Source organism: Panthera uncia, chromosome A2, assembly GCF_023721935.1.
Source record: "Panthera uncia isolate 11264 chromosome A2, Puncia_PCG_1.0, whole genome shotgun sequence".
Classification (NCBI taxonomy): domain Eukaryota; kingdom Metazoa; phylum Chordata; class Mammalia; order Carnivora; family Felidae; genus Panthera; species Panthera uncia.
In genome coordinates, this window is record NC_064816.1 from 84,287,817 (window position 1) to 84,314,062 (window position 26,246).

Below are 26,246 nucleotides of genomic sequence, written 5' to 3' on the forward strand. Positions count from 1 at the left end.
TAGTAATGCTTAGTAGAAGTGAGAGATATATGCAATCTGTCACATTATGCTTCCAGCTAACAATTTTGTCAGCTCTGTGATTTGCAGTCCTGTATATGTTTTGATTTGTATAAATCACACATTAAACCATTTTGCCTTTACCATGTGATACAAAAATTTAAAAATAGTTGTTTCAAATATGTTATTTTCAAAAACATAAAATGATTATATCTTAAAAACAAAACCATATCTCTCATTTTGATGTGAGTGTGAATAAGTATTGTCCCGATTTCACCCAACCTCATGAGGCTGTGATATGCTCTTATCACAGCAACTGCTATCACTTACTAACAGATTGACTACCATGTAAACTGATTAATTTCTTAGTCATCATTTTAAATATAATCTTTTCCGAAGATATTTTTTGGCTCTGATTAAAATGTGCTTGAGTCAGGTGAAATGAGTCAGGTAAAATGTGAAATGAGTCAGTCACACATTTATTGTGTGGAAGGAAAACTGGTTATTGGTTTTATAAAAGAGGTTTAGGAAGGCTTCATAATTGCTTCCTTTTAAATCCTTTTTTTATTTAAAAATAATATCCATAAAAAACTTTAGTAAGTTGTGGTTTTAATAGATTAGCGAGGAAGTTGTTAAAAATATTAAATATTAAGAATGAAGAAACAATGCGTTTATTTCACTTTTTATGTGTATATTTTTTCTTGCTATGCTACAATTGGTTATTTATTGTACATATTTTGTTAAAAAATAAAGCAACTCATTTTTCTTATTTTACAACATGGTGGCCAACTATGATCCTTTAATTTAGGTTAATTTTATATTTTGTGACTCTGATAGTTTTTAAAAAAACTATTAGTCATTTTATGTCTTTTTATAAAAACCAGGCTATGTTTATCCACTAAGTGAAAAGACTCACTATACTTACTATCATCTGAATCCTCACTTGGATATAAGTCAGGATTCATTTTAAGAGTGAACCAAGGATATACCCATAATAGTAAAACAACAACCAAAAATCCTCCCAAGTAGCATAATATATAATAAACATACACAAGCATTATTAATAGAATCTAAAATATGTGATACTGTAAATTCCATATTATCCTTGGTTATTTACTTCTTTGTGTCATAATTCCTATTTTTTAAAGTATAACTAACACACAGTGTTAGAGTGGTTGCAAGTATACAATATAATGATTCCATTCTATATGTTATTTAGTGCTTGTTATGGCAAGTATACCCTTAATCCTCTTTATCTATTTCAACCGTCCCCCACCCATCTCCCCTCTGACAACTAAGGATTTGTTCTTTGTATTTAAGAGTCTATTTTTTGTTTGTCTTTTTTACTCTGTCCATTTGTTTTGTTTCTTAAATTCTACATATGAGTGAAATCATATGGTTTTTGTCTTTGATATATTTCACTTAGCGTTACACCCTCTAGGTCTATCCATACTGTTGCAAATGGCAAGATCTCATTATTTTTTATGGCAGAGTCATATTTCATTATATGTATTATATACATAAAATATATACATTAAATACACACACACACACACACACACACACACACATTTTCTTTACCCATTCATCTATGGATAGACATTTGAATTGTTTCCATACCTTGGCTACTATAAATAATGCTGCAGTAAACGTACAGGTACATACAGGAATCAGTGTTTTCATTTTCTTTGGGTAAACATCCAGTAGTGGAATTACTGAATTATATGGAAATTCTATTCTTAGTTTTTTGAGGAAGCTCCATACTATTTTCCACAGTGGCTGCACCAATTTGCATTCCAATTAACACAGCACAAGAGTTCCTTTATCTCCATATCATTGCCAACACCTGTTATTTCTCTTTTTTTTTTTTTTTTTTTTTTTTTTTTTTTTTTTTAGCCATTTTGGCAGCTGTAAGGTAATATCTCATTGAGGGTTTTACTTGCATTTCCTTCATGATTACTGATGTTGAGTACCTTTTCATGTGTTTGGTGGCCAGCAGTATGTCTTCTTTGGAAATACATCTATTCAGGTCCCCTGCCCATTTTTAAATCAGATTATTTGGTTTTTGTTTTTGTTTGCTTTTTTTCTTTTGACACTGAATTGCATAAGTTCTTTATATTTTGGATATTAACCCCTTACTGGATATATCATTTGCAAATATCTACTCTCATTTAGTAGTATGCTTTGTTTCCTTCAATGTGCAAAAAAGCTTTTTATTCTGGTGTAGTCCAATACTTTATTTTTGCTTGTGTTTCCTTTCTCTGAGGAGACATATCCAGAAAAATGTTTCTATGACCAATCTCAAAGAAATCACTGCCTAAGTTTTCTTTAGGAGTTTATGGTTTCAGATCTTAATTTATGTCTTTTTTAAAAATGTTCATTTATTTATTTTGAGAGAGAGAGAGCACAGGGGAGGGGCAGAAAGAGAATCCCAGCAGGCTCTGAGCTGTCAGCGCAGAGCCCAACACAGGGCTCAGTTTCACGAACCATGAGATCACAACTTGAGCAGAAATCAAGAGTTGGACACTTAACTGACTGAGTCACCAGGTTTTCATTCTTTTGACCCCTACTTTCATTCTTTTACATGTAGCTATCTGTGGCTTTGATAGTCGTTTGTGCCTAACTTTAACAAATAGAATGGTATTTCTGACTTACTCGTGTTTCTCCAATTAAACTGTAAATTCCCAAATATACAGCCATTGAATAAATTTAAAAAGGAAATATATTGGCTTATCTACTATAGGTGCTCACAAGTATTAGATAAATTATATGTAGTATTTTTCTAATGCGTGTGTTAATGAATCATGAAAATAAATTTGCCAAAATGCCAAAACCTAGTATTAGATACATTGTATGTAGTATTTTTCTAATGGGTGTGTTCTGAATCATGAAAATACACTTGCCAAAATGCCAAAACCTAAAAGAAAGCACATACATACACATTAATATATTTATAGTCACAAATTTGTCAAGATATGCTGAATGACAGAAGTCTTACACAAAGAACACACAAACTGTATGATTCTAATTATGTATAATTCTATAATAGGCAAAAGGAGTCTATGGTAAAGAAAAAGTCAGAACAGTGATTAACTACTAAAGGCTGGGAGTGAAGACTGAGTGGCAAGGAGCAAGAGGGAACTTTTGGATGAATGGCAATGTTTAATAGCTATTTGTATACACACTCCTATGCATTTGTCAAAATTTATAGAATTGTATGGTTAATATTCGTGCATTTAATTGTGTATAAATTTTACATGAAAAGGAAACGTAAACAAATATTGAAAATTTTAATGATACATGCTAAAATGTTTATGGTTGTTTTCAACTTGTATAAATGTTTATAAATTTTCATAATAAAAAATTCCTCAAATTTGTATATTAGTTTTTCAAATTCTCTTTTTAAATTTAGTTATCTTGAGAGAGAGAGTGAGCATGAGCAGGGAGTGGCAGGGAGAGAGGGAGAGAGAATCCTAAGCAAGCTCCACAATGTCAACATAGTCAACACAGGGTTCAAACTCAGGAACTGTGAGAAAATGACCTGAGCCGAAATCAAGGGTTGGATGCTGAACTGACTGAGCCACTCAGATCCCCTCAAATTCTGTTCTTAAAGATTTTTTTGATGAAAACAAATTTTCCTTCTTTTACATATGTGCATAATCATGAGATATCAATATTATCAAAGGCTTGATAAAATTCTATGCAGAACAGAATCTAATTATATAATTTCAGTGTTAGTTACATTTTACATTAAGCTTTCTTGATCTCTATTTGTTAAGAAAATTTATTTGGGTCCTCAAATAGAATAAAAGCAAATTATAATTTTTTTGCCATGAATTAGTACATAAGAAAAAGAAATCTATTTCCTGTTAAAAAACGGTATTTTTAGCTTCTCTATCAAAGAAAACTACTGTTGTATACATTCCTAAAATTATAATACCCTGACAAAGTGTTTTATATAATCAATGATTCTCATGGCTTAGAAATAGAATTCTCTTGCATCTCAGATAAATATTGGCATAACATTTATGTAAATAGAAAATATTAAGTATAAATTGGTTCTGATGGGTCTCACTTGATGCACTAGCCTCTAATCAGAAAGAATGTAGTGTACTAAGTTAATCACTTTTTTACTGACATATTAAAAACCCATAGGAAGCATAAAATGACTGATAAGTAACTAATTATTTGCCTTTAGAGTGAAAGGCACATCAATGTCAGGAAACAAATGGGTGGGCCCAGAAGAATGACGAGACAGTTAATTTTAAGTGTCAACTTGGCTAGACTATGCTGCCCTCTTGTCTACTCAAATACCAGTGTAAATGTTGTAAAGGTTCTTTTAAGATGTTATTAACATTTAAATTAGTAGACATTGAGTAAAGTAGATTATATTCCATAACATGGTGGGCTTCATCCACTCAGTTGAAGGCTTTAAGAAAAAATATTGAAACCCTGAAAAGAAAGAAATTCTGTCTCTAGACTACCTTTACACTTAAGACTGCAGCATCAACTCTTATTGGAATTTTGAACTTCTAGTTTCTACAATCATAAGAGTTCCTGAAGTACATCTCTTTCCTGAAGTACATCAATAGAATCCTATTGATTCTATTTCTCTGGAGAACTCTAGTATGAATTATTAGAGTTATAAAGATCTAAAGAAAATCTTTAGAAGATCTAAAGAAAATGTGGCATAGGTAGCAGGCAATAAACTTTCTCAATCTCTACTTTTTTTCACAAACCTTACCTATCTCTGTAATGATTCAAATGTGTAAATACTCTACCATAGGAAAAGGCTCTCAAAAATGTATATTTAATGCAAGAAGTAATACAGACTAGTCTTTCAAAACTTCCCCTGAAATGGAAATGTGCTCACTGATCACAGGGAGTTTAAAAGGAATACTTTTCACATGCAACATTGAGTGTGTCGGCAATGTAAAAAAAAGAAGACTCTTAGTTATTTTGCACTGCTATAACCATAAACTGGGTGGCTTAAAATAGTGCCAACCAGAATGGTCAGGTACTGGTGAGAACACTGTTCTGGGCTGTAGACTGGCTACTTCTTGTTTGCTTACCTGGTGAAGAGTAGAGAGAGAAAGCAAGCTCTCTGTGACCCTTATAAGGGTACTAATTCCACTTATGAGGGCTTCACCCTCATTTTCTCATCTATTCCTAATTACTTCCCAAAGACCTCACTTCCTCCTACCATAATACTGGGAAGCAGGATCTCAACATGAATTGTGGGGACTTAAATATTTAGTCCATAACACAGATTCAACGGTAAGAAGATGAGAAGCTTTATTTAAGAAAGCATTGGATCTTTTTGTAGGTACATAAACTTCCTTCCCTATGGAATTTACATGAAAATTCCATTTCAGGGTGTTTACATGGGTAAGGATGGTTAGATTTAAGTAAAAGTTTCAATGAATCAAAATAATATGAGACTTACTGTCAAACCCTGCCTCACCCAATATCCAAATTTGTTCCATACAAAGTTCCACCAATTTTATATCCTAAATATTTCTTGAATACTTTCTCTCATCACTTTCTCTATCATCACATCTCTGCTTTCAAATCCCATCATTCTTCACTTTGGTTATTTTAATAGTCATTCTTTTTCTGCCTTTATTCCAGGCTTACGTCTAGCTTCACAGAGCAGTGTTGTTTCCTTCTCATTACTCTGATCTTAGCCTCTTTTCTTTCTTCAAAAGTATTCAATTTCTTTTTCCTAAGAAGTAGACATTTTTAGGATGTAATTTCCAATTGAATGAGAACATAATTTTACCAAATGTGTTTGAAGGGGCAGCCTGGCACAGAATCGAAGCCCGTGGGCTCCAGAATAAGAAATGTATCTCACTGCTGACTCTTTCACTTCATTGCTGATCTGAATGAACTGTCCCACTATGTTACAGTTTCCGCAACTCTGAAATACAAATAACTAAGGTGCCTATTCCATGCTACTGAGAGGAAGACAAAAGGTAATGAGATAATGAATAAAAGATGCTGGTTTGCTACAGTTCCTGACACAAATAAGCATTCAATAAATGCCAGTTATTGTTATTTGATTGAGAAAATAAAGGTTTGTTCTTACCTTATTTCAATTTTTAAAATTTTAGTTTGACCAACTTAAATTGATTCTATAAGAAAATACTTCTTTAAGCAGGACATTCACCTTAACTACTTAATCTACTAAAATGTAACGTATTCATTTTTGCAAATGTTTGATCATTGCTCTGTGTTCTTCCAATACTTGTTTTCTTCTAGTTCTTTCTTTGTATCATATTTAGATAAACATATCTCTAAAAACTTTTCCCTAGAAATTGATTTTTAAATGGCTTTATCTCACTTCTAAAATTCTTACTAGTAACAATAAAACTTAAAAAGTGAAAATATGTAGTGAACAACTCTACCCTACTTCTAGTTGAATTATCCAGCAAAATACCAGGTAATTTCATTTCATTGTGATAACTTAATAATCATAAAATATGCCTTCAGACTTCTGGTTATTGTTATATTTATTGAGTATGAACTTGTAAGTAGTTGTTTGAGTATAGCATTTATATTTATAAAAGGTGATCTGGGGCATTTTTCTCATGTGAAGTTCATCTGGCTGTACAATATGTATATAGTTATATGGTTAAAAAGAGCTCTAAAGAACAATTTTGAAAGCAATAATGACAGAATTTCCTTCTGCTTTATTTATTCAGTGACATCAAAATTAAAGGTAACACCAGGTATTACTTTTGGTTAAGAAAAAGAGTTATGTTAAACATAGGGGTGGTGACTCAAAATGGCAGTATAAGAAGACCCTGAACTCACTTTCCTCCATGGACACACCAAATAAATAGCTATACATAAAACAATTCTGTTGGAAAAATTCCTGAAAACGAGCTGAACAAAATCCTCTCCAACAAAGGAGAAAAACGACACACCGAAACAGGTAGAAAAGGTAGTGATGCCTTCTCACAAAAAAACTCACCCCTGGCACAACAAATTACAACAACTCACAAATAGGATAAGCAGAGCATATCTCCGAGGAGTTAGAAATTTGAGCCCCACAACAGGCACCCCAGCTCTTGGGACCTGTACTAGAGAAATAATCCCCCCAAACATCTAACTTTGAAAACCAATGGAACTTATTTCCAGGAGAAACAAAGGGATATAAAAAACCCTGAGAATTACCCTTAGAGTGCTCATGCACAGACTTGTCTACTCTAGGGGATAATACAGAACGAGCAGGTTGAAAAGTGCCTACACAATATGTGAAAAAGATTCACTGGTTAATCTTAAAGCATTTGCTGGAGGGGGAGGGGTCTGTTGGAACTATCTAAGGACAGAGGCACTGGCAGGCACCAATTTTGTACTCTTCTCCTATCTTGCTAGCACTGCTTGCCCAGACCTGTTGTTTTCCTGTGGCCCCACCCTGATACACCTGGTAAACCCACGATGAAGCAGGCCTTCCCTGTCCCCCCTGATATGCTAAACCCAACAGGAAGGTGCACTCCAGCCTTGTGTTCCCATGGCCCTGTCCCACTAAATTTAGTAGGCATGCATGCTCCACACAGGGGATGTCCTTTGAATGCCTGGCTCTGGTGACCAGGGACGCTTTCATTTCTTGGCCACATAGGACCAACTGGAAACAACTGGAGAGATTGTTCTTGGCAGGCTACCACCCCAGGGCACTGCACACACTGAACGGAATAACACACACTCCACCTTCTCGGGACCACTCCTGCAAGAGTGGGAATGAGTCCTTTCACCTATATATAAAAACAGTCTAGTGAAATGAGGAAATAGAGGAATGTGTTCGAAAAAAAAGAACAAGATAAACACTCCACTCAAAAAAAAAACTTAATGAAATGGAGGGAAGCAATTTGTTTGATAAAAAGTTCAAATTAATGGCCATTAAATATGCTCACTGATTTCAGAAGAAGAATGGGTAAACATAGTAAGAACTTCAACAAAAGATGTAAACTATAAGAAAGTACCAAATGGAAGTCACAAAGTTGAAGAATACAATAACTGAACTGAAAAATACACTAAAAGGATTCAAAAGCAGACCAGATGAAGTGGAAGAATGGATCAGTGACCTGGAAGACAGGGTACTGGAATTCACCCAAACAGAGCAAGAGAAAGAAAAGAGAGAGAGAGAAAAAAAAAAAAAAAAAAAAAAAAAAAAGAAAAATGAATATAGCTTAAGTGAATTATGGAACAACATCAAGCAGAACAGCATTTGCATAATAGGGGTCCCAGAAGGAGAAGAGAAAGAGAAAGGTACAGAAAGAAATTATTTGAAGAAATAATTGCTGAAAAGTTCCCTAACCTGGGAAAGGAAATAGACATCCAGATACAGGAAGCCTAGAGATTATTAAAAGAGATGAACTTAAAGAGAATCATACCAAAGCACATTATAATTAAAATCTGAAAAGTTATAGATAAAGAGAGAATCTTAAAAGTAGCAAGAAATGACATATCTGATAAAGGATTGGTATCCAAAATCTATAAAGAACTTATCAACTCAACACCCAGAAAACAAATAATCTAGTGAAGAAATGGGCAGAAGACATGAACACACACTTTTCCAAAGAAGACATCCAGATGGCCAACTGACACATGAAAGATGCTCAACATCACTCATTATCAGGGAAATATGAATCAAAACCACAATGAGATACCCCCTCACACCTGTCAGAGTAGCTAAAATGAACAACACAGAAAACAACACATGTTGGTGAGGATGCAGAGAAATGGGAATCCTCTTACAATGTTTGTGGGAATGCAAACTAGTGTGGAGATTCCTCAAAAAGTTAAAAACAGAACTACCCTATGATCCAGCAACTGCACTACTAGGTATATACCCAAAGGTTACAAAAATATAGATTTGAAGGGGTACATGCACCTCAATGTTTACAGCAGCATTATCAACAAGAGCCAAACTAAATGAAAGAATCCAAGTATCCATTGACCAGTGAATGGAGATATATATATATATATATATATATATATATATATATATATATATAATATTACTCAGCCATCAAAAAGAATGAAATCTTGCTATTTGCATCTGCAATGATGTGCATGGGGTTAGAGTATATCATGTTAAGTGAAATAAATCAGTCAGAGAAAGACAAATACCATATGATTTCACTCATATGTGGAATTCAGAAAACAAAACAGATGAACATATGAGAACGGGAAAAAAGAAGAGAGACAGAAGCAAAGCATAAGAGATTCTTAATGATAAAGAACAAACAGGGTTGATGCAGGGAAGGAGGTGGGAGCTGGATATTAAGGAGGGCACTTGTGATGAGCACTGGGTGTTAATATAAATAACTAAATATAATATAATTTAAATATAATATAAATATAATAAAATAACTAAATTATACTCCTGAAACCAATGTTATACTGTATGTTAACTGACTATAATTTAAATAAAAACCTGGAGAAAGAAAAAAAGAAAGAAAGAAAGAAAGAAAGAGAAAGAAAGAAAGAAAGAAAGAAAGAAAAACAGCAAGAGATACACAGCTTGTTATGTACAGGGAATGAACCCCTGTAGTACTGAAAGCAGATTTTTCCACATAAACTGCAAGCCAGATGGGAGCGGCATGATATATTCAAAGTGCTAAAAGCCAAACAAAAACAAACAAACAAAAAACTTCTAACCGAATTACTCAGCAAAGTTATTCAGAATTGAAGCAGAGATAAAGACTTCTCCAGATAAGCAAAAACTAAAGGAATTCACCACCACTGAAACAGTTATGTAAGAAAATAAAGAAACTTTTTTTTAATGTTTATTTATTTATTGAGAGAGATAGGGAAACAGAGAGAGAGAGGGGGAGAAAGAATCCCAAGCAGACTCTATGTGGTCAGCGCAGAGCCTGATGTGAGGCTTGAACTCATCAACTGTGAGATCATGACCTGAGCCAAAATCAAGAGTCAGAGGCTTAAGTGACTGAGCCACCAGACTCCCCACTAAAGAAACATCTTAAGCAGATAAGTAAAGGTACTAATTAGTAATGAGAAAGCACATGAAAGTGAAGAAATCACTGATAAATACACAGTAAAGGTCATGGACAAATCACTTGTAAAGTTAACATGAAGGTTAAAGACAAAAGTGGTAAAAGTAAGTCTAACTACAAGAATTAGTTAAGGGATACACAAAATAAAAATGTGAAATGTGGTGTGAAAAATAAAATGTGGGAAGAAAGGAGTAAAAATGTAGAGTTGTAGAATGTGTTCAAACTTAACTTGCTACTAACTTGAAATAGGCTGGTATATATACAGCCTGATATACATAAAGCTAATGGTAAACACAAAACAAAAACCTATAGTAGATACACAAAAGAAAATGAAACTAGAATCTAAACATAAAGCTAAAGAAAGTCATCAAATCACAAAGAAAGAGAAGAAGAAAAAAACAGAAAAGAACTACAAAACAGCAAGAAAACAATTAACAAAATGGCAATAAGTACATACATATCTATAATTACTTCAAACATAAATGGAGTATTTTCTCCAATGAAAAGACACAGAGTGACTGAATGAATAAAACAAGATCCTCTATATGCTGTATATAAGAGATTCACTTCAGATTTCAAACATAAGCAAATGCACAGAATGAAAGTGAAGGGATGAAAAAAGATATTTCATGTAAACAGAAACAAAAATAAAAATGTTGGGGTAGCTATACTTATAGCAAAAAACTGACTTTAAAACAAAGACTGGAATAAAAGACAAAAATGCACATTACATAATGACAAAGCGTTCAAGCCAGCAAGAAGAGAAGCCTTTGTAAATATTGATGTACCTAACATAGGAGAATCTAATTATAAAAAGCAAATATTAACAGACCTAAATGGAGAAACTGACAGCAATACAGTAATACTAGGAGACTTTAATACCTCTCTTGGGTCGATGTATAGATCATCCAGACAGAAAATCAGTAACGAAACATTACCCTTAAAGGACACATTAGAGTAGATGGACTTAATAAAGACATACAGAACATTCCATCTAAAAGCAGAAGAATACACATTTTTCTCAGGTGCACATGGAACATTCTTCAGGATAGATCATATATTAGGAGACAAAACAAGTCTCAATAAATTTAAGATTGAAATCATATCAAGCATCGTTCAGACCACAGTGGTAGAAAACTAGAAGTCAATCACAAAAAATAAAACTGAAAAAGTCAGAAATATGTTAAGATTAAACAACATGCTATTGAACAACCAAAGGGTCAATGAAGAAATCAAAAGAGAAATAAAAATATAAAATATTGTATGAAAATATAACATACCAAACTCTACAGGGTGCAGCAAAAGCAGTTCCAAGAGAGAAGCTCATAGGAATACAGGCCTACCTCAAAAAACAAAAAAATATGGAGCACCTGGGTGGCTCAGTCGGTTGAGCATTTGACTCCTGATTTTGGCTCAGGTCATGACCTCATGGTTCATGACTTCAAGTCCCTCATCGGGCTCTGGACTGACAGAGAGGAGCCTGCTTAGGATTCTCTCTCTTTCTCTTTCTCCTCTCCCACGCATGCCAGCACACAGACAGACAGACACACACACACACACACACAAACACACACACACACACTCTCTCTCTCTCTCTTTCTCTCTCAAAATAAATAGTTTTAAAACAGTCTTTAAAAAAAACAAGAAAAATTTCAAATAAGGAACCTAACTTTACACCTAAAGGAGCTAGTAAAAGAGGAACATGTGAAGCCCAAAGTTGGTAGAAGAAAGGAAATAATAAAAATCAGAGCATAAATAAATAAAAAAGACAGTAAGGATCAGTGAAGCTAAGAGCTTGTTCTTTCAAAAGGTAAACAAAATTGATAAAACTTTGGCTATACTCAGTAAGAAAATACAGAGGGCACAGATACATAAAATCAGAAAGGAAAGGGGGGAAGTCACCACTGATAACTAAAAAAAATACAAAGGACCATAAGAAACTACTATGAATAATGATACACCACAAACTGGACAACCTAGAAGAAATAGATACATTTTTAGAAATACATACAATTTTCTAAGATTGAATCATGGAAAAGTAAAAAACCTGATGAGACCCATTTCTAGCAAGGAAATTGAGTCAGTAATTAAAAATCTCTAACAGGGGCGCCTGGGTGGCGCAGTCGGTTAAGCGTCCGACTTCAGCCAGGTCACGATCTCGCGGTCCGTGGGTTCGAGCCCCGCGTCAGGCTCTGGGCTGATGGCTCGGAGCCTGGAGCCTGTTTCCGATTCTGTGTCTCCCTCTCTCTCTGCCCCTCCCCCGTTCATGCTCTGTCTCTCTCTGTCCCAAAAATAAATAAAAAACGTTGAAAAAAAAAATTAAAAAAAAAAAAAAAATCTCTAACAAACAAAAGTCCAGGGCCAGACAGCTTCACCTGGGAATTCTACCAAACAAAGAAAATTTAACAGCTATTCTTTTCAAAAGCTTTCAAAAAAGTGAAAAGGAGAGAATTCTGCTTCCAAACTCATTCTACAAGGCAAGTATTACCCCTTATATCAAAACCAGACAAAAACAGCACAATAAAAGAAAATTATAGGCCAGTATCCCTGATAAACATAGATGTAAAACTCCTCAACAAGAATTTAGTAATGCATTAAAAAGATCATACACCATGATCAAGTGGCATAATTTCCAGTGGTGCAAGGACGATTCAACCCCTGACAAACAAGGGCCATGTTATACCACATTAATAAAATGAAAGATAAAAATCAAATGATCATCTCAATAGAGGCAGAAAAAGCATTTGACAAAATTCACTACCCATTTGTGATAAAACATCTCAATAAAGTGGGTTTAGAGGAAATGAGCTTCAACATATAAAAGCCATACATGACAAGCCCACACCTAATATCATAAGTAATATCAAAAAACTGAAAATTTCTCCTCCATGATAAGGAACAAGACAAGGATGCCCACTCTCACCATTTTCATTTAACATAGTATTGGAAGTCCAAACTGGAGCAAATAGGCAGGGAAAAAAATAAATAAAGTCATCCATATTGGAAAAAAAAAGAAGTAAAACTGATACTTTTTGTAGACAACAAGATTTTATACACAGAATAGCCTTTCAAAGACTCCACCAAAAACCCTGTTAGAATTAATAGATAAATTGAGTAAAGCTGTAGGCTACAAAATCAATATATCACAATGTGTTGCATTTTTGCACATTAACAATGAACTATGAGAAAGAGACAACTGCAGCAAAAATAATAAAATACCTAGGAATAAACTAAAGCAAGGAGGTGAAAGACCTGTACCTGTGCTGAAAACTATAAGACACTGATAGAAGAAATTGAAGACACAGAAAAGAAAAGCTATTCCTTGCTTATGGGTTGGAAGAATTAATATTGTTGAAATGTCCAATATTACCCAAAGCAATATATGGATTCAATGTAATCACTATAATGCTCCCAATAGTATTTTTCACAGAATTAGAACAAACAATTATAAAATTTATAGAGAACCTCAGAAGATCCTGAAAAACCAAAGAAATTTTAAGAAAAAAGAACAAAGCTGGAGGCATCATGCTCCTTGTTTTCAAACTATATGACGAAACTCTATCGATAATACAATGTAGTATTGGAAAACACACACACACACACACACACACACACACACACACACAGAGATCAATGGATCAGGAAAAAGAGCACAGAAATAACCCACATATATATGGTCAATTAATTTATGACAAAGGAGGGGATAATATACAATGGGGAAAGAGCAGTCTCTTCAATAAATGGTGATGGGAAAAATGGACAGGCACATACAAAGGAATAAAAATGGACCACTCTGTTACACCATGTACAAAAGTTAACTCAAAATGGGTTAAAGACTTGAATATAAGACCAGAAACCACAAAATTCCTAGTAGAAAACACAGGCAGTGAGTTCCTCAACATTACTCTTGGAGATATTTTTTTGGCTTTCACTCCAAAAGCAATGGTAACAAAAGCAAAAATAAACAAATGGGACTACATCAAAATAAAGAGCTTCTGAACAGCAAAAGAAATAACCAACGAAACAAAAAAGTGACCTACTGAATGGGAGAAGATATTTGCAAATCATATATCCAGTAAGGGGTTAATATCCAAAACATATAAAGAACCCCTACAACTCAATGATAAACAATCTGATTCACAAATGAGCAGAAGATCTGAATAGATATTTTTCCAAAGAAAACAAACTGATGGGCAACAGGTACACAAAAGACGTTCATCACTAATCATCAGAAAAATGCAAACCAGAACTACAGTGAGATATCATCTCATACCTGCCAGAAAAGTATTACCACACAGATAAGAAATAACAAGTATTGACAAAGGTATGGAGAAAAAGGAACTCTTACACTGTTGGTAGGAATGTAAATTGGCGCAGTCACTATGGAAAATAGAATGCAGGTTTCTCAAAAGACTAAAAATAGAATTCTCATATGATCCAACAATTCCACTTGTGGGTATTTATGTGAAGAAAATGGAATCATTAATTTGGAAAGATATATGTACCCCTATGTTCACCTCAACATTATTCACAATAGCCAAGATTGGAAACAACCAAAGTGTTCACTGATTGATGAATGCATAAAGAAGATGTGGTATGCACACACACACACACACACACGCATGCATGCACACACAATGGAGTACTACTCAGGCATAAAAAAAATATCCTGCCATTTGTGACAAATGGATGGACCTTGTGGGTATTATGCTAAGTGAAATAAGTCAGAGAAAAACAAATACTGTATGATTTCAATTGTATGTGAAATCTAAAAACAAAACAAACAAAACAAAACAAGACCCATAGGTGCAGAAAACAGACTGGTGGTTGCCAGAGGGGAGGGGCCTGGGGGTTAGGTAAAATGGGAGAAGGGTGTCAAGAGGTACAAACTCCAGTCATGTAATAAATGAGTGATGGGGATGTAATGTACATTATGGTGACCATAGTTAATAATGTTGTATTGTGTATTATGTAATTTAGCATGATGAAAGAGAAACTAGACTTATTGTGATCATTTTTCAGTGTATACAAATGTCAAGTCACTATGTTATACACCTGAAACTAATATATATGTCAAGCACACATCAGTAAAAGAAAAAAAAGGGTTAAAATCTGTATAATTAAGTCTGGGACACTTTCATTTAGCAGGTGAAAATGCATTTATATTTTGAATTTTGCTACTTGGTTTTAATATCTTTTTAATTTGATAATGGTGTGAAAAACAGTGTATTTGATGAAGATTTAATAAAGTGAAATATGCCTTATTCTATAATTAAGAATTTGGGTTTTATAATTTGTATATTTAAGAAAATTATATTTAGTGTCTTCAAGTTTGGTTGTTAAAAGCCACGTGTGACTAATTTTTTAAGCTATACAATATTTTCAGTTGTATATAAAGAAAATCAATTTTAATTCATGAGCAAACTTTAATTTCTAACTATTTATAATAAAATACATTTTAACATATTATATAGGTAATATAGTTCTATAATTCATGCAAATGAAGTTGTTAATACATCTGATCTACATCTGATCTCTCAATTATCCCAGGTAATTTCATCCAGTTACCAATTTTGACCTTATATAAGCTTTTCAACTGTAAATTTACTGGATGACTTATTCTATTACTTGGCTGTCAGTATGGTCTTTCAGAAGTAATGATTCTGTGTCTCTAGAGTATCTAAATTTCAACAAGTTAATTATATACACCCCAGGAGAATAGATTCCACAATTTGATGAGGAATATCTTTCACTTGGGAAAAATATCAATGAGCAGTGTATATACCAATGTTAGTCCAGAACCAGATGGTAAGAGGATTTTTTATTAAATTTTATATTTAGAATAGAGAAGGACCTCTCCCTCTATTTCACAGTGATCTGTCAAAGCTCACAGCAGCCAACCTATTTCTAATGTTTATTATATTTATACAACACCAGATGTTTTACTAGAAGAAAGATCATTTGGTTGATTAATCATTTTTATTTCCTTGAAGAATAGGAACACTCCACCTCTGCATATAAATCTTTATTGTGGTAAACTGCCAAGCTTATGAGTAATGAATTTCTATGCCATGAAAATCTGTGAACTTAAAAAATATATTCAAATATATTCTTTAGTTTTCCATAGTGATAAAGTTATGAATAACTATTGTTATTTTAAAAGATATTTAATTCTTTTGCAATGTTTTACAGAACACCATAAAATGATATATTTTAAATTCATTTTCTTAATGATAAATACTCAGACACTGAGGTGGCTTCTTTTGATGATCACCAACATATTTTCAAACAGTCAGGAATGCAGAAGGGTGAGTGGATTAAAAACATAGGATTTGGAGTCAGACCAATCTGGCTTCCTTGTTACTTTGTAACCTCAGGCAAATTTCTTAATGTCTCAGAGCCTAATCTTCCTTATTTGTAATAAAAAGGCATAGCTCATCATAATATTTGCATCATAATATTTGAACAAGATATGTCAAAAGCCAGACACAGAAAATTAACTCATTAAAATTGAGTTTCTTCTCCCTATTATTTGATTAGAAAGAAAAGGGGAGGGGTAGTAATAGAAAAACAGATCTCTGAGATTAAACATATTTTAGATTATTTTATCATCCAGCAATACTCCAAACTGGGCCTTTTTTTCCCCCCTCATACACTCAAATTTTAATTGTGTGCTCTTCCTGGAACAAGAAAATTGCAGTCACTTTGAACAATGCATTTGTTCAAAACCAATTCAAACAAGTGCTTAAGCTAATTATTTTGCATCCAGGCTCAGACCTCCAGGGTATGACTGGCATGTCTCATTATGCAGTTTGTGTTTATAGTTCTCCCTTTCTAGAAACCACAACCTCACCAAACTTGGATGTGGGGTTCGTATTCACTACATTCAATACATTGATTGGTGTATTCTCTGCAATTTCTATAACATTTATCATACAAAATGGGAAGAAGAGCTCAGATCTACCATTATCAATTAGCATTGATATACGTGGTGTTTGGGAAATAAAAGCACCATTGAGCACTGGGCTTCTATTACATACAAAATTCATTTGTTTATACTGTTCTGATTTGTGTTGTTGAGCAGTTTTAACAATACCTTTTTAAGTTAAAATATGGCTTCACAAAGGCCCAACTGCAGGCTCACTCCTCCATAAATCAGAAGCTTAACTATGTACAATTCTGATAGTCACAAAAGCATGCAGACTACTAGTAATCCCACCTCTACATCGAGTGGAGGTTGAAACCAGTCCTTTGTCCTAAATAATGAAATGCCTAGAGTAAGTCCTTCATTTACTTGATCACTTGCCTTTCGAGCCAAGTGAAAGAAAAGCCCTACTATGGTAGGGTCCCCGCCCTGTGGGAAAAACAAACAAACAAACAAACAAACAAAACAAAACAAAAAACCTCAAGGCAACCTGGTTACACTCACGTGACAACATCCCTCACAACCTTGTAACAGGAGATCACTTAATCAGACTACATGTTTGTGTGTTACCATATATGAGAGACAAAAAAGTAAAAATGTATAAAAAACTATGCCACATGGTGTTCGGGGCTCAGTTCTTTGAGTATGAACCCCACTGAGCAGTGCCAGCAGGAAATAAAGTTGCTTCCTGGAAAGAAAAGCGTCAGTGTCAAGACTCTGTGCGGGAGAATCCCGCTACACTACAACATATTGCAGCTTTTGTTTGTCCAGTTGATCGGAGTGTTGACATGATATGTAGCAAAATACAAAATGCCCTCACAAGTTGGACGTGGCTTTAAAAAAAAACTTTAAAATAGGGGCACCTGGGTGGCTCAGTCTGTTAAGCATCCAACTTCGGCTCAAGTCATGATCTCACAATTCGTAAGTTCAAGCCCTGCATCGGCTCTGCTGACAGCTCAGAGCCTGGAGCCTGCTTCCAATTCTGTGTCTCCTTCCCTCTCTGCCCCTCCCCTGCTGACTCACACTCTGTCTCTGTCTCTCTCTAGTTTCTCTCTCAAAAATAAATAAGAATATTAAAAAGTCCTTAAGATAAATCATTGGGTGATAATGCAAAATTAGATAATGCAAAAATTAGAATAAGAACATGTCCAATATTGGCTTATAGAAAGGTTATTATGAAATAATTGCAACAATTCGATATTTTTGTTCTTATTTTCACTTCACAATAGCAAAATAAAGAAGCTTATGTAACTACAGACTTTCCCAAACAGCTGAATTTCTTATTTAATATTATATAACTCAAAAAATGAAGGAAATTATTATTTATTGAATACCAATAATGGCAGATACTGTGATAAGCATTTTAACGTATTACTTCAGCATACACCTTGGATTCCCAAATATGAAGATAACTTTTTCTACTTGAGCATTCTCAGTACTTTTTTGAGGATGCACCAAAAACTATCCAGCCTCCCAGACAGTCCCCAATAACCTTCCCCCCTGGAATGCATACCCTATGTAATACCATTTCACATTGAACCAGAGTTGGTCTCATGATCAGTATGCAATGGAGAAGTAATGGTATGTCACTTCATAGTTTAGGTTATAAAAGATTATGGTTTCTATCTTGGACATTCTCTCTCTTGCCCTCTTTTTCTTGCTCTTATATCACTTGCTCTGGGAGAAGCCACTTTCTACGTAATGAGCTGCCCTATGGAGAGGTCCATTGGCAAGGAACTGAGGAAGGTCTGTAGACAACAGCTAGAAAGAAACTGAGACCCTTGGTCTAACAGCCCATAAAAACCAGGCCTTCCCACACCCATGTGAATGAGCTTGGATGCTGATTCTTCAGCCATTGATGAGCCTTGAGATGATTGTGCCACTCAAGATGCCAGGAAGCTTGACTGCAACCTCTTGAGGGACTCTGAGGTATGCATTAACATAGTTCCTTGTTTTTATCTTTTCAAGAAATAAAGTGAAAAGGTATCATTCATTTCCTCAAAGAACAGCTTTGTATCTCTCAATCTGTCTCTCCTTTTGTTTAACAAAATTGGATGCCAGATGATTCAGGACTTACTTCCTTGGGCAATCACCTTATTTAATGTTCTTTCTTCCTCATTTTAAAAATGGGACTTATCATGAGTACCATTTACTGAGTACAAACTATTTATTAACCACTTACCATCTCCTTTATCCACAAAACAATCTTGATGGATAGCTATTATTATTCCACTTTTCAATGAAAGATCTGAGATTTGGTGATTATTCAAGGTATGTGGTTAGTAAATTGAGATTTAAACTCATTCAAGTCTAGCTCCAAATTTCTGTTACAACTTTCTTTGTTATGCATTTTATTACTGAGATTTCAGGAGTGTGATTAAGCAAACTGATATATCAAACCAAATCTTACATTTTTCAAAAACAGAATGTATACCCTCCAGAATAGCAGAGTGCATAATCGGAAAAGCAGATGTCAGATTTCTCAGGATTCGAATCCAAAGCTGACTAAGGTCAAAAAATATCCTGTGCTTTTTCACAGTTACAAAATTTATACAAATCTAACACCTTTTTTCTCCCTAATAATTTCTAAATGTAGGAAGAGGTTTAAATATTTTCTTCCTTCAGCTTGAAAAAATGTCTTTTCCATCCACATTATTCCTTCACTTTGCTTTTCTGATGTAGGACAGCTTAGCAGAAAGATAATATGGCTGAGTCAGTCAAATGGGGCTTTGAATCCACAAATCTGTTCCACTTTCTCGAATTTCAATGTCCTTATCTACAAAGTGGAATAAGTAGCATTCAGGATTGTTTTGAGGATTAAACAGGGAATAAACAAACGGTGTATAAAATGATAAATATTACTGATCCATAATTCTGAAATTCAAAATACTTTGAAAATAATAGACTTTCTACAATTCACATAGTGACAATATCTAACCTGAATTGATATTAAGACTACTCATAGGGCAAATAATATATTTTTCACTGCAGGCATTCTGAGGAGTTTCATTATGAATTGTAGTTCTAGATTGTAGAGAAAATATGACATAACATATGGCAAATACACCGTTTAACATTTTCAAATCTGCAAATCCTGAATTCTCCCCCCGCCCCCCCCCAAAAAAAACAAAACAAACAAACAAAAAAAAACATCTGGCCCCAAAGTCTTAGAGTGTATGGCAATATTATTATTAAATACATTAAATATAGTTAAATTCTAGATTAAACCTTCTATGTAAAACAAGAAACTGTTATAGGTAGTGATACTATTCATTAAGCTTTGTACTGAACTCTTAAGATTTATATGAACACACTTCTGACTTGAAGTGATAACATTATTTTTGTAAGTGGCAATTGGTAAAATTAATATGACCTTTTTAAAGCTGAAGAAACTAAATTATAGAAAGATATATTTAATTTAAGAAAATTAAGTTAAAAATTAAGATCACAGTTGGGATTAAGAATCCTTAATTTACTTCCTTTGTGTTTAGCCCCTTGATTAGATATCTCACATTTTCAGCTCAAGTACTTTTGTAAATGAGCAATTTTGCAAAGGGATCTCATTTTCTCAACAAGAAATTAGCAGCTCATCTTTTCCTTTTTGCCATTTTAACTTCAAATTAAGGCATATAAACTACAACTGTGGAGGGGGATGTCTATACATGAACCTTCTATTTGCCATTGGTTTATACAAATTTGCTCTAATAGTTCGAAAAATACATCATAAGAATACATACGGCATCTAACAAAATACACATATGCAAATCTACATAACTTCTTGTTAGTCGTCTAGTGTTTTGTTGTTACTGTTGCTGTTGCTGTTGTTTTGAAAATATTTATTTATTTTGAGAGAGAGTGTGTGAGCAGGGGAGGGGCAGAGAGAGAGAAAGAAAGAGAGAGAGAGAGAGAGAGAGGGAGAGAGGATCCCAAGCAGGCTCCACACTGTCAGAGCAGAGTCCTACATGGGACTTGATCTCATGAACCATGAGATAAAGACGTAACCTGTAATGAAGAGTCAGATGCTTAAGAGTAAGTAATTAAGAGTCAGGCACCACACAGGTGCCTCAGTCATCTAGTGGTTCTGAAATAAAATTCACGGCCAAAGTAGAAATTACTATGTAACCACAACTATGGAATCTTTACTGTTTAAATTACCTAGCATGTTTTCAATACTTGAACATTATACTTTAGCCACATAATGAGGTCATGTTTTGCTTAGCAAATCCTGATTTCAGTTTTTTAGGAATCTTGTCCACTCACTTCTCCCTCTTAATATACAAAAAAAAAAAATACCTGAACTACTTGCTATTTTGTTGTTGTTTTAATGTTATTTTTGAGAGAGAGAGAGAGCGCAAGTGTGCACACACACATGCAAGCAGGGGAGGGGCAGATAGAGGGAAAGAGAAAGAATCCCAAGCAGGCTTCTCACTGTCAGTGCAGAGCCTGATGAGAGGACTGAACTCAGGAACCATGAGATCATGATCTGAGCTGTAATCAAGAGTCGGATGCTTGATTCTAGGGAAGATGGTGGCGTAGGAGGACGCTGGGCTCACCGCATCCTGCTGATCACTTAGATTCCACCTACACCTGCCTAAATAACCCAGAAAACTACCAGAAGACTAGCAGAACGGAGTCTCCGGAGCCAAGCGCAGATGAGAGGCCCACGGAAGAGGGTAGGAAGGGCAGAGAGGCGGTGCGCGCTCCATGGACTGGTGGGAGGGAGCCGGGGCGGAGGGGCAGCCCACCGGCCAAGCAGAGCCCCGAGTCTGGCTTGCAAAAGCGGAGGGGCCAGACGGAGAGTGTTCCGACAGCAAGCGCAACTTAGCATCTGGGAGGTCATAAGTTAACAGGTCTGCTGGGAGAGTGGGAAGGCTGGAGGACAACGGGAGGGAGAGTTGCTGAGCCCCGGGATGACAGAGCTCAGGTTGGTGGGGAACAGAGGTGCTCACCAGCGCGATCTCCCTTGCCCATCCCCCAGCCAAAATCCCAAAGGGAACAAGTTCCTGCCAGGGAACTTGCTTGCACTGTGCAAAGCAAACAGCCAACGCTGTGCTTCTGCGGATCCATCCCTCTGGCGGGTCTGACTCCCTCCTGCTGCCATAGGGCCCCTCCAGAAGCAGATCACCCAAGGAGAAGCGAGCGAAGCCTGCCACTCCTGCCCCCGTGCACCTTGCCTATCCACCCCAGCTAATACGTCAGATCCCCAGCACCACAAGCCTGGCAGTGTGCAAGTAGCCCAGACGGGCCATGCCACCCCACAGTAAATCCTGCCCCTAGGAGAGGGGAAGAGAAGGTACACACCAGTGTGACTGTGGCCCCAGTGGTGGGCTGGGGGCAGACATCAGGTCTGATTGCGGCCCGCCCACCAACTCCAGTTATTCAAAACAGCACAGGGGAAGTGCCCTGCAGGTCCGCACCACTCCAGGGACTATCCAAAATGACAAAATGGAAGAATTCCCCTCAAAAGAATCTCCAGGAAATAACAACAGCTAAAGAACTGATCAAAAAGGATTTAAACAATATAACAGAAAGTGAATTTAGGATAATAGTCATAAAATTAATCACTGGGCTTGAAAACAGTATAGAGGACAGCAGAGAATCTATTGCTACAGAGATCAAGGGACTACGGAATAGTCAGGAGGAGCTAAAAAATTCTATAAACGAGCTGCAAAATAAAATGGAAATGACCACGGCTCAGATTGAAGAGGCAGAGGAGAGAATAGGTGAACTAGAAAATAAAATTATGGAAAAAGAAGAGGCTGAGAAAAAGAGAGATTAAAAAAATCTAGGAGTATGAGGGGAAAATTAGAGAACTAAGTGATGCACTAAAGAGAAATAATATACACATAATTGGTATTCCAGAGGAGGAAGAGAGAGGAAAAGGTGCTGAAGGTATACTTGAAGAAATAATAGCTGAGAACTTCCCTGATCTGGGGAAGGAAAAAGGCATTGAGATCCAAGAGGCACAGAGAACTCCCTTCAGACATAACTTGAATCGATCTTCTGCACGACATATCATAGTGAAACTGGCAAAATACAAGGATAAAGAGAAAATTCTGAAAGCAGCGAGGGATAAACATGCCCTAACATATAAAGGGAGACCTATAAGATTCGTGACTGATCTCTCTTCTGAAACTTGGCAGGCCAGAAAGGAATGGCAGGAGATCTTCAATGTGATGAACAGAAAAAATATGCAGCCAAGAATCCTTTATCCAGCAAGTCTGTCATTTAGAATAGAAGGAGAGATAAAGGTCTTCCCAAACAAATGAAAACTGAAGGAATTTGTCACCACTAAACCAGCCCTACAAGAGATCCTAAGGGGGATCCTGTGAGACAAAGTACCAGAGACATCACTACAAGCATAAAACATACAGACATCACAATGATGTTAAACCCATATCTTTCTATAATAACACTGAATGTAAATGGACTAAATGCGCCAACCAAAAGACATAGGGTATCAGAATGGATTAAAAAAACAAGACCCATCTATTTGCTGTCTACAAGAGACTCATTTTAGACCTGAGGACACCTTCTGATTGAGAGTGAGGGGATGGAAAACTATTTATCATGCTACTGGAAGTCAAAAGAAAGCTGGAGTAGCCATACTTATGTCAGACAAACTAGACTTTAAATTAAAGGCTGTAACAAGAGATGAAGAAGGGCATTATATAATAATTACAGGGTCTATCCATCAGGAAGAGCTAACAATTATAAATGTCTATGCGCCGAATACAGGAGCCCCCAAATATATAAAACAATTACTCATAAACATAAGCAACCTTATTTATAAGAATGTGGTAATTGCAGGGGACTTTAACAATCCACTTACAGAAATGGATAGATCATCTAGACACACGGTCAATAAAGAAACAAGGGCCCTGAATGACACATTGGATCAGATGGACTTGACAGATATATTAAGAACTCTGCATCCCAAAGCAACAGAATATACTTTCTTCTCGAGTGCACATGGAACATTCTCCAAGATAGATCACATACTGGGTCACAAAACAGCTCTTCATAAGTATACAAGAATTGAAATCATACCATGCATACTTTCAGACCACAATGCTATGAAGCTTGAAATCAACCACAGGAAAAAATCTGGAAAACCTCCAAAAGCATGGAGGTTAAAGAACACCCTACTAAAGAATGAATGGGTCAACCAGGCAATTAGAGAAGAAATTAAAAAATATATGGAACCAAACGAAAATGAAAATACAACAATCCAAACGCTTTGGGATGCAGCGAAGGCAGTCCTGAGAGGAAAATACATTGCAATACAGGCCTATCTCAAGAAACAAGAAAAATCCCAAATACAAAATCTAACAGCACACCTAAAGGAAATAGAAGCGGAACAGCAAAGACACCCCAAACCCAGCAGAAGAAGAGAAATAATAAAGATCAGAGCAGAAATAAACAATATAGAATCTAAAAAAAACTGTAGAGCAGATCAACGAAACCAAGAGTTGGTTTTTTGAAAAAATAAACAAAATTGATAAACCTCTACCCAGGCTTCTCAAAAAGAAAAGGGAGATGACCCAAATAGATAAAATCATGAATGAAAATGGAATTATTACAACCAATCCCTCAGAGATACAAACAATTATCAGGGAATACTATGAAAAATCATATGCCAACAAATTGGACAACCTGGAAGAAATGGACAAATTCCTAAACACCCACACTCTTCCAAAACTCAATCAGGAGGAAATAGAAAGCTTGAACAGACCCATAACCAGTGAAGAAATTGAACTGGTTATCAAAAATCTCCCAACAAATAAGAGTCCAGGACCAGATGGCTTCCCAGGGGAGTTCTACCAGACGTTTAAAGCAGAGATAATACCTATCCTTCTCAAGCTGTTCCAAAAAATAGAAAGGGAAGGAAAACTTCCAGACTCATTCTATGAAGCCAGGATTACTTTGATTCCTAAACCAGACAGAGACCCAGTAAAAAAAGAGAACTACAGGCCAATATCCCTGATGAATATGGATGCAAAAATTCTCAATAAGATACTAGCAAATCGAATTCAACGGCATATAAAAAGAATTATTCACCATGATCAAGTGGGATTCATTCCTGGGATGCAGGGCTGGTTCAACATTCGCAAATCAATCAATGTGACACATCACATTAATAAAAGAAAAGAACCATATGATCCTGTCAATCGATGCAGAAAAGGCATTTGACAAAATTCAGCACCCTTTCTTAATAAAAACTCTTCAGAAAGTCGGGATAGAAGGAACATACTTAAACATCATAAAAGCCATTTATGAAAAGCCCACAGCTAACATCATCCTCAATGGGGAAAAATTGAGAGCTTTTTCCCTGAGATCAGGAACACGACAGGGATGTCCACTCTCACTGCTGTTGTTTAACATAGTGTTGGAAGTTCTAGCATCAGCAGACAACAAAAGGAAATAAAAGGCATCGAAATTGGCAAAGATGAAGTCAAGCCTTCACTTTTTGCAGATGACATGATATTATACATGGAAAATTCCGATAGACTCCACCAAAAGTCTGCTAGAACTGATACATGAATTCAGCAAAGTTGCAGGATACAAAATCAATGTACAGAAATCAGTTGCATTCTTATACACTAACAATGAAGCAATAGAAAGACAAATAAAGAAACTGATCCCATTCACAATTGCACCAAGAAGCATAAAATACCTAGGGATAAATCTAACCAAAGATGTAAAAGATCTGTATGCTGAAAACTACAGAAAGCTTATGCAGGTAATTGAAGAAGATATAAAGAAATGGAAAAACATTATGTGCCCATGGATTGGAAGGATAAATATTGTCAAAATGTCAATACTACCCAAAGCTATCTACACATTCAATGAAATCCCAATCAAAATTGCAACAGCATTCTTCTCGGAACTAGAACAAGCAATCCTAAAATTCATATGGAACCACAAAAGACCCCGAATAGCCAAAGTAATTTTGAAGAAGAAGACCAAAGCAGGAGGCATCAGAATCCCAGACTTTAGCCTCTACTACAAAGCTGTCATCATCAAGACAGCATGGTATTGGCACAAAAACAGACACATAGACCAATGGAATAGAATAGAAACCCCAGAACTAGACCCACAAACGTATGGCCAACTCATCTTTGACAAAGCAGGAAAGAACATCCAATGGAGAAAAGACAGTCTCTTTAACAAATGGTGCTGGGAGAATTGGACAGCAACATGCAGAAGAATGAAACTAGACCACTTTGTCACACCATTCACAAAAATAAACTAAAAATGGATAAAGGACCTGAATGTGAGACAGGAAACCATCAAAACCC